At 41.9% G+C, this 18,620-nt stretch overlaps 1 protein-coding gene across 3 annotated transcripts in view; it reads right to left on the minus strand.

The window, feature by feature from the left end:
• The window catches only part of LOC120515052 (ubiquitin-conjugating enzyme E2 U-like), a 161,646-nt gene that overhangs the window by 99,217 nt on the left and 43,809 nt on the right, over positions 1-18,620 (minus strand). The gene's annotated exons all lie outside the window — the stretch shown is intronic.

An 18,620-nucleotide genomic window follows, 5' to 3' on the forward strand; every position in this document is an offset into this window, starting at 1 on the left:
CTTTTATTGACAATAACATTAAGTTTATGCAAAGAGTCAATAGTTGAAGTGTTGGCCCTTCTTTCTTTTTCAAGCTCTCTGCAATTCACCCTGGCATGCTGTATATCAATTTCTGGGCCAAATCCTGACTGATGCCAGCCCATTCTTACATAATTAATGCTTGGAGTTTGTCAGAATGTGTGGGTTTTTGTTTGTCCACCCGCCTCTTGAGGATTGAGAACAAGTTCTCAATGCAGTCCCATTGTCCCCTGGTCTGTGGAGTTTCCTGGCCATGAACCCAAAATGTCAATGTTTGTTCCCCAAGCCACTTAGTTAAAACTTTTATCTTATGGCCCAGTGCTCCATCATGCTGGGGAAGGCATTGCTGGTCACCAAACTGTTCTTGGACAGTTGGGAGAAGTTGCTCTAAGAGGATGTTTTGGTCCCATTCTTTATTCATGGCTGTGTTCTTAGGCAAAATTGTGAGAGAGCCCACTGTCTTGGCTGACATGAATGGTCTCAGGATGCTTTACTGTTGGCGTGACACTGGACTGATGGTAGCTCTCTTCACCTTTTCTTTTCTCCGAACCCCCCAAACAATCAGAAAGGGGATTCATAAGAGAAACTGACTTTCCCTCAGCAGTCCAATCTCTGTACCTTTTGCAGAACATCAGTCTGTCCCTGATGTTTTTCTTGGCTTCTTTGCTGCCCTTCTTCGACACCAGGCCATCCTCCAAAAGTCTTCACCTCACTCACACCTGCCTGCTGCCATTCCTGATTAAGCTCTGCATTGGTGGTGTCCCCCGATCCCGCACCTCAATCAACTTTAATAGATGGTCCTGGCACTTGCTGGACTTTCCTGGGCACCCTGAAGCCTTCTTCAAACTAACTGAACGTCTCTCCCTGAAGTTCTTGATGCTCGATCCGATAAATGGTGTCTTACTAACAGCGATATCCTTGCCTTAGAAGCCCTTTTTGTGCAAAGCAATGATGGTCCTTTTATGACAGGACTGAAATGCAGTGGAAATGTATTTTTTGCGGTTACGTTCATTTTTATGGCAAAGAGGAACTTTGCAATTAATTGTAATCCATCTGCTCACTTTTCAAAACATTCTGGAGTAGATGCAAATGGCCATCATAAAAACTGAGGCAGCAAACTTTGTGAAAATTAATATTGGTCAAAACTTTTGGCCACGACTGTACAGCTATTATGCATTATGCATGCTTGCAAGTGTGTCTTCAGACAGGATTATGCATATAAAAAGGCAAATGAAAGTCTAATTAATTGAGTGAAGGCACAGATCATCAGAACTTACCTGGAATGAAAGCCAGCAGTCAGAGCTGCAGAATTAAAGGGAGACACAATTTTAAATGTAACTGCTCTACTTGCTAGTTTGAAGCAAATTGGCAAGGCACCAATGGATGATGGAATTGTAGGAAAATAACTACAGCTAGACAATAACTAGACAGTGGCTTTGAAATCAATAATTGATATCTAGATGTTGTCTGTCAGAAAAAATACTTTATTCCCATATATATTCAGCTTAGATACAAACCAAACCTTCTATTATGAAATCTGGATTATCCACTTCAGGGTCATAGAGCTTTACACACATTCCATAACAGACACACTTAATCAGTGATGCAGGAGGACAGAACCTATCATGACATCACTGGGCAGGACACCAATCCATCACAAAGCCAATTAGCCTACCCAGCATGCCTTTCAAGATGTGGGAAGAAAACTGGTGCGCCCAGTGAAAAAAAAAGCACAAATAAACGGATAACATACAAACTTCACACTGGCGAAGTCCAAGAGCAGAATTCAAACCAAGGATTGTGGATAGATAGATAGATAGATAGATAGATAGATAGATAGATAGATAGATAGATAGATAGATAGATAGATAGATAGATAGATAGATACTAGAGCCCCCTCTATTCACCATATCACTCCCGTCTTGCAGCAGCTTCATTGGCTTCCAGTTAAGTTCCGCATTCAATTCAAAATTCTTCCATTAACTTTTAAGGCTCTCCACAACCTCGCCCCTCCATATCTGTCTGACCTCCTCCATGTTGCCATTCCCTCCTGCACCCTTAGGGCCTCTTCCTCCATCTACTTGACTGTCCCCTTCGTCCGTCTTACCACCATGGAGAGCAGAGCATTCAGTTGCTCTGGAACTCACTACCATCTGAGCTTAGAAATATTGAATCATTTTCACTTTTCAAATCCAAACTTAAAACTTATTTGTTTAAGACTGCCTTTTCTCTTTGATTACAATTGCTCTGTCTGATTTTAAATTTTGCATTTTAGTTTTGTTTATAATGTGTGTTTCATCTATTGTTCAGAGTCCTTGAGTGTTTAGAAAGGTGCCTATGAATAAATAAAATGTATTATTATTATTTAGAAGCTGGTTGGAACAAAAACCTGCAGCCACAGGGGTTCCCTGGAGTTTGGGAAGGACTGCTTAAGAGCGCAGTTCACAATTCTTCCCAGCAGATGGCAGTAGTTGGCCTCTATGCATTTCTGCTTCAAAAAGCCCAATTTGAAAAATTCTTATTACCTGTACAGCTAAAATGCTCACCTTAAGATGTTAATTGCTTAAGTAAAGTACTTTGATATTATAGGTTTATGTGTTCATTACTATTACAGACCAGTAAGGGCGTACCGCATAACGTGCAGTGAATACCCTTGACTTGACCATTCCTAGTCCTCATCCTCTTTCTCTGTACATTTAACATTCGTTTGCTCAGAGGTTGATGCGCTTGCTGCTTCCTGAGCAGCTCTTCTTTTCACAACCCTAGCGGCTGCTTCTTCTCTTCTTTCGTTGGCATCTTTTCATGTTAAAACTGATAGTTGGAATTACTTGGTACGTTTTCTTTAATTTTTCACTTAAGCTGGCACTCTGCCTCAAGAATGATTTAAGATATTGTGGAAGTTCAGCCTGGATACAGACAGGCAGACACCGATGGTTCAAACACACATGTAGTTATTTACACTATTAACAGTCCCGCACAGCACACAGTGACCCTGCACCAATCACCCTTAAGTCCAGGCCTCTCAACAGTCCCTCCTTTCACCACCACTGCTCCTCTCTCCCAAGCTTCGTCCTCTTAATCCCGACTCCAGCTAATGACTGGAGGAAGGTGGCCTCTTTTATACCCACCCGGACATGCTCCAGGTGCCCTCTGATGATCTTCCTGTGGCACTTCCTGGTATGGCAAAAGTGCCGCATGAGCACCCAGAAGCACTCCGGGTGTAACTGGTAAGCCTTTTGGCAGCACTTCCAGGTGTGGCAGAAGTGCTGACGTCCAGGGCTCCTCAATCTTCCAGATGCCCTCCGGTGGTGGCCATGGGCCCTTACAGGGTTGAGCTTCCATGCTCAGTTCCCATGACCCCGGGGTTGGCATAGTCCCTCTCCCAGTCCTTCCAGGCATCCCAGCTGGGCACAACCCCCAGCCGACCAGCACAATATGAAGCGATATGGGAAGTGATGGCAAAGGTGGTAGGGATGTGAACGGTGCCCAAACACATGTGTTGCACCGCCACAATGCAGGCCACTGCCGAAAGTTGATTCAACAATAAAATAAAATAAAAATAAAAAGAGGAATAACCCTGGAGGTCAATCTTCACCCTGAAAGCGGATAGTAGACATCACGTAGTATATGTGTACCAAATGTCAGGCCAATCGGTTTGCGAGCGACGGGTGATTTAAAATCCTGGACAGACAAACGAACAACCACGGTAGGGTATTATAGAAGAAGATACAAAACACAGTGAAATTCTTTCTACAATATTAAAGTTAGTAATTAAAAAGTGTTTTGTTAAAGACTTGCTACCTTTCACCCACAATTATAGAGGCACCAAAATGTTTTTTTGTTTCAGTTTGAAACAAGTCAAGCACGTTTGCAATTTTCCCACCATTGCTTAAATACAGTATGAACATTCAAGCAAATAGTGAGTTTTAAACCCAAAATTCTTTATTTCTCCACTTCCTGGATCCATAAACCTGAAATAAATATAAAACAACAGGACCAAATCTTTTCAGTTTCTGTTGTTTCGCAGTGTCTTGTTGTGCAGCCTGAAGAGCACTTACTACACCATTGGATGCATATTTTTGCACTGGCTGCCAGCAGATTTAACAACTAACTGCCTTTCAGTCACTCAGAGGTCTTTGAATCCCCAAATTATTGTCTGAAATGCCCAGATGAAATCCAGATCCATAGGCCACTGTGAGGGCACAGAAACACTAATGATGACACATAACAATAAGAGCTACCATATATCCTACTGTTTATAATTAGGAGCTGCCTCAGTACAGGCATACTGACATGAGCCTCCGCTGTCACATTATTTCATTTTCAGATGTGTTGCCAGATAAATTAAAGAATCCTGTAATTTATTCTGCATAACCCTGTCTTCAGTTATAAAATATAAAAAATACAACTATTAATAATAAAGGTACATTTCCGGAACAGACAGGATACTGGGATGAATGTTACCAATTATCAGATGGCCCCTCTTCAGCTAAAGGAAATGCAGCATAATAATTTTAATTTGGTGGGATATATGATGGAGATGGGGAGAGAGGCAAAAAATAGAACGCCCTGCCAGGCTATACAGCCCCCGTTTCAGACAGAAAACAAGGGACCCTAATATAATTACACTTTTTGATGGATTAGCTAGTGGACAAGGGCTTTCCAAGGAGAAAAGGATGGCGCAGGATAGGGACAGACCACAAAGAGCCATAATACGTAAAGAAACAAATCTCCCCAGGTTTATTTGTTGATTCACATCATTATCCCAAAGTGTTGATATTGACCACTAGGGGGCTGTATACATTCTGTGTATAATGGTAATCCTGAAGGAGCAATAGGCAGGTAAAGCAAGAAAAGTAGAGGAGAGGCGACCCACCTTCTGCCAATGATACCTGACCCTCTCAATGTGAATAAGAAACCACTGAAGGTGAACAAGAGGGATAAAAGAGGGCAGCGATTGTTCTCAAGACATGAGAAACAGGATCATGTGGCCCGTTTAAAATTTAGGACAAATGGTAGGACTAGTTATTTCACTGAAGCCCACTTGGTGGCAACACAGCCCAACAGCTGAACTTATGGCACTATACTGACCTTTTAAGCAAGATACAGTGGTGCCTCGGTTTGTAAGCGTAATTTGTTCCGGAAACACGTGTAATCCAAAGAATTCGCATATCAAAGTGAATTTTCCCATAAGAAATAATAGAAACTCAGATGAATTGTTCCACAACTCAAAAATATTCATATAAAAATGATTAATACAAAATATAAAGTAAAAATACATAAAACAAATTAACGGGCACTTTACCTTTGAAAAGAACCGTGGCTGGTGTGAGGGAGACGAGACAGAAGAGGAGGATGAGGAGGAGGAGGGTTATCGTGTAGGACAACTTTCACTCTAACTAACGGAATCCCTGCTGTCTGGTGGCTCACTGGAATCTTTTTCTTTTTTTTGTGACTTTAACAAGGAACTAATCCAATGACAGCTGCTTTTGCCTCCTTTTGAGGATTTCGCGGAAATGTGACATTGCATTGTTATTAGACAGATTCATCGCTCGCTCACAAAATGAAACAATTCTTTACTCACACACACAGGTGGTCACAATGCTGTAGTAAACAGTATCCACTCGTACGGATGTGGACTATATGAGTGAGGCACGCCAACTGAGACCGAGCGTGGGAGACGATTACCCATAATCCCGCAGAGACAAAAGAACCGTCGGCTCAGCTGTGCTCACGTGACGCTCGGCAGGCAAAGCATATACGTACTACTCTAATAGCAAGACCTCGCTCGTTTATCAAGTCTATTGCTCATCCTGCAAAACACTTGCAGACCAAGTTACTCACAATCCAAGGTTTTACTGTACCTCAGAGGCGACATACGCAGCCGGGTTCTTTAAGGGTTGTAAGGTTCTGACACTAGGATGAGCAAAAAATCCCTGTGACACAGACCTAGCCTATTATGTGTATGGTCTGAATGAACCCCCAAAAGGAGGGGTTCAGGCCATTTTATAGCCAATAGCTTTCCAAGTCCAGAGTCAGGAAGTGAGTTAGCTAAGACCTCACTGGCAGGAAGGAGATAGATAGATAGATAGATAGATAGATAGATAGATAGATAGATAGATAGATAGATAGATAGATAGATAGATAGATAGATAGATAGATAGATAGATAGATAGATAGATACTTTATTAATCCCAAGGGGAAATTCACATACTCAAGCAGGTAGGCCAAGTATTGCGATTACAAAGAAAATTATGTATAGCAGAGCTAGTAGCCGGTAGAGACTGGACACAGAAATGAAACCAAAAGAGTGAGAGAAAAGAATGGTCAGAAAAGGAGACAGGTCACAGCAACAGAAAGTCAAAAGCACTACCGATTAAGCCCTAAATGGAGGCTAAAATCTGAAAGTTAAAAAGCAAAAGATTTTTACTTCTTACTATTTAAATAATAATCCTTTTCCCTAAATTATAACTCTTTTAATTTCCTGGTGTATTTTGCTTTTATTTATCCAAAACTCTTCTAACCTTGCGTTACCACAATGCCATTTTAAATAACGTTTTCAAATCATGCCTGTGGTGAAATGTGTATATGTATAAGCGTCTTTAGTGATGGGCTGTGCAGTAGGACAAGATTAGTTGTATTCAAAATTGGTCGAACAATTCTGACATGTAAAATTTTAACAGGTGACCAGAAAGGTAATGTTGTACATCTTCAGGGGATAACATTAGACACCAACTGAGATCTTGATATGTCATTCGTATTAAAACATTTACAGTTTCCCGTTAGATTAGCTTTTGCTATGACAATTGACAAATCACAGGGACAAACATTCGAAAAAGTCGGTTTATTTATTAGAGAGAGAGAGAAACGGTATTCACTCATGGACAGTTATACGCTGCGTTGTCACAATGTAAATCCAAACACGGAATCAAAATTCAATGTGATCTTGAAGCTAATTCCAAATATTGTTTTAACTGAAGTTTTAAAGTAAAAGTGAAAATAATGCATATGTAACAATTCCCATGAAAATAACAATCTCTTTAAATTGTATATCCGGTAAACCAAACCCAGGGGTTAGCGAACGAAGCGAGCAGAGGGCGGAGCCCCCTAGTATTTTTATATTTTCAGAATGACCATGTTCTACAAACAATACATTATGGGGGTGATTGTGGGCAACTGGGTTATTGGTGCTCGGCTGGTTGGCTTACATTTTTGTGGAGCATTCTCCTCGTATTTGTACCCTTTGTCTCCTGCCGGTTTGACGTCTATTCTGTACTGCGGCTACTAGAAGGCACACCCATACCTTTCAGCCACGTTAATAACGCTTGTGAATAAAACTCCACAGAAGCACAACGAGGTTCCCCACTGCCACTCCAGTCACATGGGCGATTTTATTAATGCAATGTAGAGAGGGCCATCTCACCATTAATCACAATTTCAAATCAAGACCAGTCAACAATGTTAATGGAACTGACAGCTGTGCTATAATTTACAAAAGCAGAATTTAAAAAAATTGAGATGAATACCTGGCAAAACGACAAGTCTTGTTATGCTTGACTGAAAGAAGGCAGGAAAGAATTTTGATAATGGACTCAGGAGATGAAATTGAAAACCAGAAATGGGAAAAGGTCAAAAAGGTCAAGGAACCGAGAAGTCAAATCAAATCGCTGAACTAGAAGACACAGGCAGTAAACTCAGGAACCAGCAGAAGCAACAGCAATAGCACAAGACACGATTTGAGCTTTTACTCGTAAACTTCTCTGAAGTGACTTCTGAGCTTCTGGGTTATAAGGGCCACATGCGTGACATCACAATTCCTGGGGACATACCCCAGCAACTGAACAAAGCCTCCATGAAGAAGGAACCACAAAATGGCAGTGCAAGATATATATATATATATATATATATATATATATATATATATATAAACTGCTCAAAAAAATTAAAGGAACACTTTGAAAACACATCAGATCTCAATGGGAAAAAGAAATCCTCCTGGATATCTATACTGAATGAAAATGATCAACCTACAGAGCCCTGAATTCAAAGACGCCCCAAAAATCAGAGTGAAAAAATGATGTGGCAGGCTAGTCCATTTTGCCAAAATTTAATTGCAGCAACTCCAAATTGTACGCAGCACTTTGTATGGCCCCTGTGTTCTTGTATACATGCCTGACAACATCGGTGCATGCTTCTAATGAGATGACAGATGGTGTTGTGGGGATCTCCTCCCAGATCTGGACCAGGGCATCACTGAGCTCCTGGACAGTCTGAGGTGCAACCTGGTGGCATTGGATGGACCAAAACATAATGTCCCAGAGGTGTTCTATTGGATTTAGGTCAGGAAAGTGTGGTGGCCAGTCAATGGTATCAATTCCTTCATCCTCCAGGAACTGCCTGCATACTCTCACCACATGAGGCCAGGAATTGTCGTGCACCAGGAGCCACTGTACCAGCATAGGGTCTGACAATGGGTCCAAGGATTTCATCCTGATACCTAATGGCAGCCAAGGTGCCTTTGTCAAGCCTGTAGCGGTCTGTGTGACCCTCCATGGATATGCCTCCCCAGACAATCATTAACCCACCACCAAACTGCTCATGCTGAATGATGTTACAGGCAGCATAATGTTCTCCATGGCTTCTCCAGACCCTTTCACTTCTGTCACGTGCTCAGGGTGAACCTGCTCTCATCTGTAAAAATCACAGGGCACCAGTGGTGCATCTGCCAATTCTGGTATTCTATGGCGAATGCCAATCGAGCTGCATGCTGCTGGGCAGTGAGCTCAGGGCCCATTAGAGGACATGGGGCCCTTGGGTCACCCTCATGAAGTCTTTCTGGTTGTTTGGTCAGAGACATTCACACCAGTGGCCTGCTGGAGGTCATTTTGTAGGGCTCTGGCAGTGCTCATCCTGTTCCTCCTTGCCCAAAGGAGCAGATACTGGTCCTGCTGATGGGTTATGGACCTTCTATGGCCCTCTCCAGCTCTCCTAGAGTAACTGCTTGTCTCCTAGAATCTCCTCCATGCCCTTGAGACTGTGCAGGGAGACACAGCAAACCTTCTGGCAATGACACGTATTGATGTGCCATCCTGGAGAAGTTGGACTACCTGTGCAACCTCTGTAGGGTCCAGGTATCACCTGGTGCTACCATTAGTGACACTGACTGTAGCCAAATGCAAAACTAGTGAAGAAACAGTCAGAAAAGATGAGGAGGGAAAAATGTCAGTGGCCTCCACCTGTTAATCCATTCCTGTTTTGGGGGTCATCTCATTGTTGCCCCTCTAGTGCATCTGTTGTTAATTTCATTAACACCACAGCAGCTGAAACTGATTAACAACCCCTCTGCTACTTAACTGACCAGATTAATATCCCATAAGTTTCATTGACTTTATGCTATACTCTGATTAAAAAGTGTTCCTTTAATTCTTTTGAACAGTATACATATATATATATATATATATATATATATATACTGTATATATTTATTGATTTTATTGAAATCACACAAAATTTAAAATAGCTTCAAATAACTGAAGAGCACAACAAAATAATACATTCTGCATCTATGTGATTTTGAACTTAAAAGAGGTACCTCAGAATGTGGAAATGTATTTAAAGCACAAAAGTCTTCATAATCTGTCATATTCTAAACAAAGGCTAGTCCAATAAATAAAATAAAGCATTATTTAGGAAATGCCAAACTTTCAGAGGGGTAAATCATGAGAAAGGTGGACAGCTAGGTACATTTGCAGAAGAAAAACACACATTTTGGGTTCTTTTTTTCTATGTGGCTGTGGCAATGCGCTGTATCAGCGTGTGCTCCTAACCTCTGTCTGTTTTTCTCTATTGTGCCTATGTGACCACACGGTGATACCCAAATTATTCCGAAGGGACGCTTGCACTGATTTGTGTTTTTTGTATCTCACACCCTCATACACCTTGATCGTAAGAGCTTCCCTTATCTATGATGATAGCGTTCAATCAGAAGAAAATATGAAGCTGGTTTTACATTAAAAGTCGCTGAAGTAGCAAAAGAAATTGGTTTGATCCAACTTTAGGCGAGCCTCGGAGTGCGTCATCGTTTTTTTACAAGGGATGTATATAGACATCATATACCAGAAAACACATGAATAGCGAAGGGAGTCACTGTTATAAACAGCCAGTAACGGTAAACTCCATGATAACATGCAGTGAATGCACTTGACTTTCACATTCCTAGTTTTCATCATCTTTCTATGACCGCTTATCATTTGTTTGCTCAGAGGTTGATGCTCTTGCTGCTTCCTGAGCAGCTCTTCTTTTCTCCACCCTAGCGTTTGTGTTGCAATTACTTAGTATGTTTTCTTTAATTTCTCACTTAAGTCTTGATTTAAAATGATTTAAGATATGAAGAGGTAGGGGAAGAAAAGGCGAAGGTGGTAGTGAGGAGAACGCCACCCATCCGCATACATCACATGGCCTCCCTGCTGGCCACTGCCAAGAGTTGATTCTACAATCAAATAAAATAAAAATACAAAGAGGGATAACCTTGGAGGTCAATCTTCACCCCGAAAGCGGAGAGCAGACCTCACGTAGTATATGTGTACCAAATTTTACATCAATAGGTCAAACGGTTTGCAAGCTACAGGTGATTTAAAATCCTGGAAAGACAAACGAACAGCCATGGTAGAGAATTATATAAAGATAGGGCAGTGGCAGAAAGGAAAACACTGTGTAATAACAGAAAGTAAATGAAAGCAAAAATAAAAATAATAATGCATCTAAAAATACCAGAAATGGTTCTAGAGGAAACCACCAAAATTCTTGACAAAATTATTCTAAGCCTGCCTAGCGGGTGCATTTTGAGTTCCACAATTATTCCACAAAAATTGTTTAAAGATTATTAATTTAATTTTGACATCACAGTTTTGTTTACAATGTGACCATCTTGGGCACCGCCATGTTTTCTCTTTGCTACATTGCCAGTTGTATGTGAGATATTATCTCATCTTTCAGTATACAATGGTGGCATCTGGCACTCACCAAGATTTCTTATTAAAAAAACAAAAAACAAAAACATTCTTAGCTTCAATTAGCATGAAGACTTCCCAGTCAATGATAGCAGTGACAGTTTTGCCTTAAGACCTCGACTCTCGTTTTTTGTCCTTTAACCAAAGAAGTTTTCATTATCTTGACCTCTCAGTTTTAACCTACGCATGTGTCAGACTATTCCTTTGATCTGCCCTAAATCTTCATCTTTTGGTCTTCCTCATCCCCATAAAACTTCTTCAGCCTTTTCACTTCACATCACTTAACAATAGCACAATGATACTCAGCTGGGAAAATCCTTTGAACAACAGCGTACAGAGTGCAACGTGTGCATCAGCTATTGGAATAAGAAATTTGTCACATCCGATGAAGCCAGCACTTGGTAGCTATGGGTCAGCTGCAGTATACTTGAGATAGTAAAATACTAGCAGCGGATCAAGACCAGACTTTGTAGTGTGGTACGAAGAGGAGATGATCGTCAAGTCTAAGTGCTGTCTCAGAGAAAAGCAGAGCAGGATCAGCCCCGCATGCTAATCTTGATTTGGCCTTGCGTTTCTCCTCAGTTTGCTCATTGACGCTGGCACAGCAGCATTTAAGGTCTCGACCCCTCTCAGTTAATGATGCACTGCTAGACATTCTCTCAATTTAAAGGGACAGAGGATATGGGGAAAAAGTACATCCTCATGTACAGTAAACTTAATTAAAAATGCAGTCATCAATCTATATTAGATCACATAACTGTAAACGCTATTCACTTTCTAGTGTATTCAATTTGCCATGAAGTCCATGTAAAGTAACTGCGCTGCTGCAATAAAATTTGGTGCGTCTGAGAAACTGATGGGAGATTGTAGGAGGAAAAAATTAAGTGTCGCATTTTTGAATGGGCGTATAAGTCGGGGTCTGATTTTATGATTGAATTTTTGGGTTTCAAGACCCGACTTTAATGTGATGTGGGGAACAGCCCGGACACAGACAGGTAGACATTGTTGCAAAGCACCACACACGTTTAATCACAACTATTATTTACAAAGTGAAGACACACAACCCACTTTCACCCCACAGTCCAGGCCTTCTTCCTCAATGCCTTTTCAGGTCTGCCTCCTCTCCACTCCACTCCTCTCATCGGAGCTCCGTCCTTCTCCTCACCCAACTCCAGCCATCGAATGGAGGGAGGCGGCCCCTTTTATACACACCCGGATGTGCTCCCGGTGCCTCTCGATAACCTTCCGCCGGCACTCCCCAGTGTGGCGGAAGTGCCGGCTGTGCACCTGGAAGCACTCCCTGGGGGGTGTCCCTGGTCTTCTACCCCCCAGCACTTCCGGGTGTGGCAGAACTGCTGAGGGCCAGGGCTCCTCAGGCATCTGGGCGCCCCCTGGCGGTGACCACGGGCTCCTATAGAGTTGAGCTTCCATGCTCCTTTCCCATGGTCCCCAAAGCCACCAGGGCGGTCGCCCGCTCATGGTCTGGAGGAGGCATAATCCCTCCTGCGGTCCTTCTGGACGTCCCGGCTAGGTACCACCCCCAGCCACTCGCCACAGTGAGTATATACGGTATTTATATTTTGTTGTGTTTCAGGAACTAAGGATTTCACTACAATTTGCACTATGAGCATAATTAATTGAAAGTGACAAATACATTTTGATTTGATACAATTCGATTTGATTGATACCTCCTTGACGCTCACAGAGAAATACGCTGTGCAAAATGTCAGTAAATTTAATGGTAAAAACACTGGTGAAAGTAAAATACCTTTTCTGAAAAAAAGGAAAGTTACCTTATATTCTGCTGCAAATTACCTATATATCTTAAACAACAGATTTTATTATTTTGTACAGCCAAGTTCTGTAAAATCGATATTTTTCTACCTTCAAAATATGCTACACAGTTTACTGATACATTACAGTTATACTGAAAGAATTGCTGTTAATTTTACAGCATAAAACTCTTAAATAGCAAAGGTAAACAACTGTAAAACGGTAACGCGCTGTCTCAGTAACACCGACGTTAACATATTTGCATAAAGACACGCCCCCTTTGACCATATTGTTCCGGGTGAACCGCATACCTTTCAACAAGTCAAGTCTAGTCAAGATGGGGAGCCTGCACTGGTACAGCACGTTGCCGCACCCACCACATGACGAAACAACTCGGGATCCCGGTTGGCAACCCCCCAGGCAGACACGCAGTCCAGTCCCACCCTCCGGAAGTGACCCTCCATCTGCCGCAGCCAGGTGTTACATGGGCAACCTCTTGGCCTGGTCCAGCCACTCGGGTCCCCAACAATGAGGATCTTATGAGCTGGATCACCCTCAGGGAAATGCGCCACATGGCCGTAGTGCCATAACTGACGCTCCCTCACAATGCAGGTAATGTGCCTCATTCGGGACTCCATGAGCAACACAAAGTCAAACCAGCAGTACCCAAGGATTCTCCGGAGAGACACAGTACTGAAGGAGTCCAGTCTTCCTCTCAGGTCACTGGATAGCGTCCATGTCTCGCAACCGTATAGCAAAACAGGAAAACTTAAAAATCTTAAAACCAAAGTTAGCAGACTTATTTTTCTGTGCATGGTGAAGGGTTTTTGAGGTTATGGAAGCTGATTTATGGAGGGCTGTATCCGATAAGCTGGCACACCTGTAGGACACCAAACACCACAAAAGCAAACGTCACTTCTCCACCAGACAATGTGCCATAACTTTCTTAAGCACTCAATTCTTTTCAATGTATATAATTAAATAATACAAGACGTTTGCTATTAGTTGTTGTTACTTTACTGATGCAAACTATGTCCTGGTATTTGATCTTGAGAACATTTTCTAATAGTTTAAATTGGCATATTTATCACAATGCTTGGATTTCAGGTTATGGTTAAACATTGACTTCCATTGTAATGTGTTATAAAGAAAAAACAGTTACTTACTATAAAGTTAAACCATAAACCTAAAAAAAATGTGTCACCTTCTTTTTTAGGGTAAAATTCTGGCAACCACAGCTGCCCATTGTTTACCCTAAAAATGTAACATTTTTTTACAGTGTATATGTGTATCATGAGCACATGAGAAGACAAGTATTATATCTTATTGAGCAGTAGTATTGTTAGGGTTAACATAAAAACGTCTATGCCTATATATTTTTATTTTTCTGAGTAAGCTAGAAACCACCAATTTATTATAAGACAAGGGTCAGGTATGCAAAGAGGGGTGGAGAAAGTAAACTCTCCTCTTTTCCAGAAGGGGAATGTAAACCTTTGGGCAGGAAATACTGGTTGGCGAACACCGCACCGGTACTGGGCGGGAATAGGGCCTGTCAAGTGAGCATGATGAATAGAAAGGGTGTTACACCCATTTAGTTGAGAAAATATTGGTGGAACCAACTGGAGGCAGGATTGAGGGCCTGGAATGCTGGGAGTCAAATGTGTGGGGTGATAAGAGCGGTAATAAAGGTAGGGTATGCCCTCCACTGGGTGCTCATTTCAATTGATCCGAGTCACGCAATACAGCTTGATTCTGCTGCTGTTCCTGAGTCTCCTTTCTTTGAAGGGAGAGTTGGTGTCCCGACTCTCTGCAACACTCTCTGAAGGAATGCAGCATGGAAGAAAGTGACCGCATCTTTCAATGCACATTTCTTGAACTAGTGGCCAAGTGATTCCTTAATTAGGGACACCGACTTTGTGCCTGACAATTAATGGTTAAATGCACGTTGATCCGTATTTTCCTATGTCTTGTATTACAAAACATAAACATTTCTATGCATTGGTTGTCTTTTTTTCGATGGCATTGAGTTAAATACATTTGATTCAGTATTGTGCTGTGCGTCAGTCCAAATATAAATATAAATTATGGTTTCCATATAAGTGCTTTTTAAGGTCCACTAACATTCTCTCTGATGCATACAGAATTATTTTGAAACATTACCCACTGTACAAAGTCTGTTAAACCTGCTCACATGGTGGTCTCAGTGTGCAACTTTGCCCCCCTTGTCCAACTCCAAGACGCTCACTGCACCTGCACTTCCCCTCAGTCTCGGTCCGCTGGTAGTCCGCAGCTCTGGCGCACACTGCAACAGTGCTAAACCCAAAAGTTAGTCTTGTTACAGTAAACACATACTAAGAGCAGATCAGCACGCTGCAACTCACCCACTGTGTCGTTTTTTTTTTTCATATTACTCTAATTTTCATCTACATCCCAAAAAGTCGCATGTTACCTCTGGCCCATCCGGACACAAAACTGGATTAAGAGATTTTGACAATGTTACGTAAAAAAAAAAATCATAAAAATACAAAACAGTTCCGTATGCATTATATTTGTGATAAAACACAATCTGAGTATGATGCAAAAATTATAAAAATCATCTTTTATTTCCGGATATTTCAATCTCACATTCATATTTGTTTTTTGAAAAGTGCTTGTGTATGAGGTGGAAGGATCCTTTAATCCCAGGCCTGTTTATTTAAAAATAAAACATCTGATGAGTGCAGCACATGACCTTCCTTAAACATGCAGACATCATTTTAAAAAAGATAAAATCATGTTCTTGGTTGGCTAAAACCTGAAAGTCTGTTGAAATCTTAAACCTAAAATCTTGAACTTGTCTCTATAACTTCCCCATACTGTATATATTGTCACGCATGTGCACATAGGGGACAGCTGAAGGGCTCTAGTGACTGTAATTCTACCGCTGCTCCAGGGTTTGGCGTTGTGTCCTAATGCCTTTCTCTCTACCTCCCTCTGCAGACCAGATGACTGATGGCTCTAACACCTCTGACGTCACCTCCGGTGTCCGGCCAACTGGAGCCACCTCTTCCTGTCATAAAGCTCTGTCATCTTGGGACGATTCTGTTCTGAACTTGCGTCTGCAAAGACAACTCTGCAATAATTTGCGCATATTTTGTTTATTTTCCAAAACCAATTATATGGGGGTAACCACACTGGTACCACAAATCTATATATCGTTATCGTCTGTTTGTCTTACAATACCTATATCATACACAGGAAAGTAAAAAAAAATATTCTCTTGAAAGCTGCATGTTAAAAAATACATAAAATGGAGATAATTGTATTGTACTGTTATCCCAATTAGTATCATGATAATATGGCCAAATCTGCTTACTCCAATTTAGCCTCTTGGGTGGTTGGTGGTGGTAGGGTGGTGTTTGTGGGGGCCATCAGGCACAAGTTATGAAACAGCCCACCACAGAGCGCACTCACCTACACACCTATGCTCACACAGGGCCAAATTAGAAACGGCAGTTAAGCAAACACACAAGTTTAGAGATGCGGGAGGAAATGGGGTCACATCACATGCCATATCCTTTAACTCACGTGTGGGTCACTTGGACACCTCAGACCATTTCCTGATGACCTCTCTCTGCTCGTTAAAGCTACCTGGTATTCAATGACGTGCAGGCCCTTCCAGTCTTTAATGTTGTCCTCCCATCTCTTATTTGACTTTTTCATAAAGATAGTATAGAGAAAGTATAGGAATCGTGAAAAAATTCGACCTCAAGATTTTGATGTATCTTGACGTTTTAGACCTTCCCGAGTCCAAAAATACCATTTTTGAAATTATATCTGTCTGTCTGTTTGTAAACACGATAACTTGAAAACGCTTTGACCTCAGTCAGTGAGATTTTGTACACCAGCTCTGTATCAAAAATAAGGAATCCTATCAACTTCTGGGCCACCTCCGACAACCGGGCATGGTACTGTAACTGAATACTTTCACAAATTTTCAAGTAAAATATGCTTATAATTACAGATAGATGATTTAAATTTTGTATAGGTATTTATAATGATAAAAAGCAAAAATAGATGAAATTTGAGAAAAATCACTCCGCCGAAAGTAGTATTTTATTTAAACAACCATCCAAAATTTTTGTATCATGGAAATATAAATGTGTACACAATACTAAAAACTGTATTCAATATAATGCATATTCTTTCAATAACTATTATTGATTTTATTTTAATTTATACATCATTAGTTTAACAATAACGTGTAAACATTGAACATGTCATGTAATGGGAACAATGAGCTGCTACGTCCCCGTCTTGTTCCTGGTAATACATTTCATTTTATGATATTTTTTTTATTTCCACCATCATTGTCATAATTAAATGCAGTTTTACGTATAGCAATTTATTGCAACAAATACTGTATTATATAATCCTAATACTTTTTCTATGTTTTTAGGTGACTATAACTCTTTTTACTTTGCACGTTGTGAAAACTGGCCCTGGCACAGACAGACGGACAACATATTTTGCACCCACACACCGTTTATTTACACTATATACAATTTCACAAAAGTCACGTGCACTCACGAACCCCAGCGCTGCTGACACTGAATCCCCCAAAGTCCAGGGCCCACAGTTTCTGTGCCTTGCTTCCTGGCCGCCTCCTGTCCTCTCTCAAGCTCCGTCGTACTGCCTCCCGATTTCCACCCCTGACTGGAGGGAGGCGGCCCCTTTTATGGGAAGCCGGATGGGCTCCAGCTGTTTCCCGGCACTTAACGGTGGCCACACCCCTGTGTGGCGGAAGTGCCGGGCTCCCGGGATAAACAGGCACTGGGGCGCCGCCTGGCGGTGGCCATGGGTCCCTACAGGGCTGGGCTTCAAAGCCCCCTACCCGAGGCCCCCTGCATAACCAGGACGGACGCCCCCACTCGGTCTGGAGGAGGCACACGCCCTCCTCTGGTCCTCCAAGGCGTCCCGGCCGGGCTCCAGCCCCAGCCGAGGACCACACGGGAAAAACCGGCATCGGGGCGCCGCCTGGCGGTGACCATGGGCCCCTACAGGGTAGGGCTTCCATGACCTCGACCCGTGGCTCCCAACAGAACCAGGACGGACGCCCCCTTGCGGTCTGGAGGAGGCACAAGCCCTCCTCACGTCCTCCTGGGCGTCCCGGCCAGGCTCCAGCCCCGGCCGGGGACCACAACGTAATTGTGGTAATGCACATGTAATCATGAAAAGATTCCTCCACCGTTTTCAACTTCCCTAAGTGTGAAAATATCATTTTAATATAAAGTTTGATTATAAATAGAGATAAATGATTGTGTATCGATATTATCAATTAGTTATGATGTGAAACAAATAGATATACTATTTGAGGAATACTGCGTAACTGGAAGTGCTTCTGATGACCTTTTCCTCCATCTCAATGCATGAGAAAGTTAAGGGGAGCGCCGCACTCCTGATTTTTGTCTGTCATGTTTTCTCAGAATGGTCTTTTCAAGTCCTGATGAACAGGTGAGGTGACCGCACCATTTCAGTTTCATTGTTTATGACAATATTGAACAGACCATCATGATTTCCAGTGGTCTGTGTAATGTTTCAGTGGATTTCCTCATTTGTGACATGTCTGGTGTTTTAACACGTTAAAGATCATCTAATAGCATCAGATTTATGTGGCTTGAAATCTTGTCTCTGCTGTGTGGGTCCGCGTTTTGACATGCGCACAAGAAAAATGACATGACAAGGAAACAGATGGGCTTACCCCGAGCCCAAATGGGGTACCCAAAGGAAATCCACACAAATGTGAAAACTTAACAAAAACGACAACAGGATGTGGGGATC

The sequence above is a fragment of the Polypterus senegalus genome, chromosome 14 (genome assembly GCF_016835505.1).
Source record: "Polypterus senegalus isolate Bchr_013 chromosome 14, ASM1683550v1, whole genome shotgun sequence".
NCBI lineage: Eukaryota > Metazoa > Chordata > Cladistia > Polypteriformes > Polypteridae > Polypterus > Polypterus senegalus.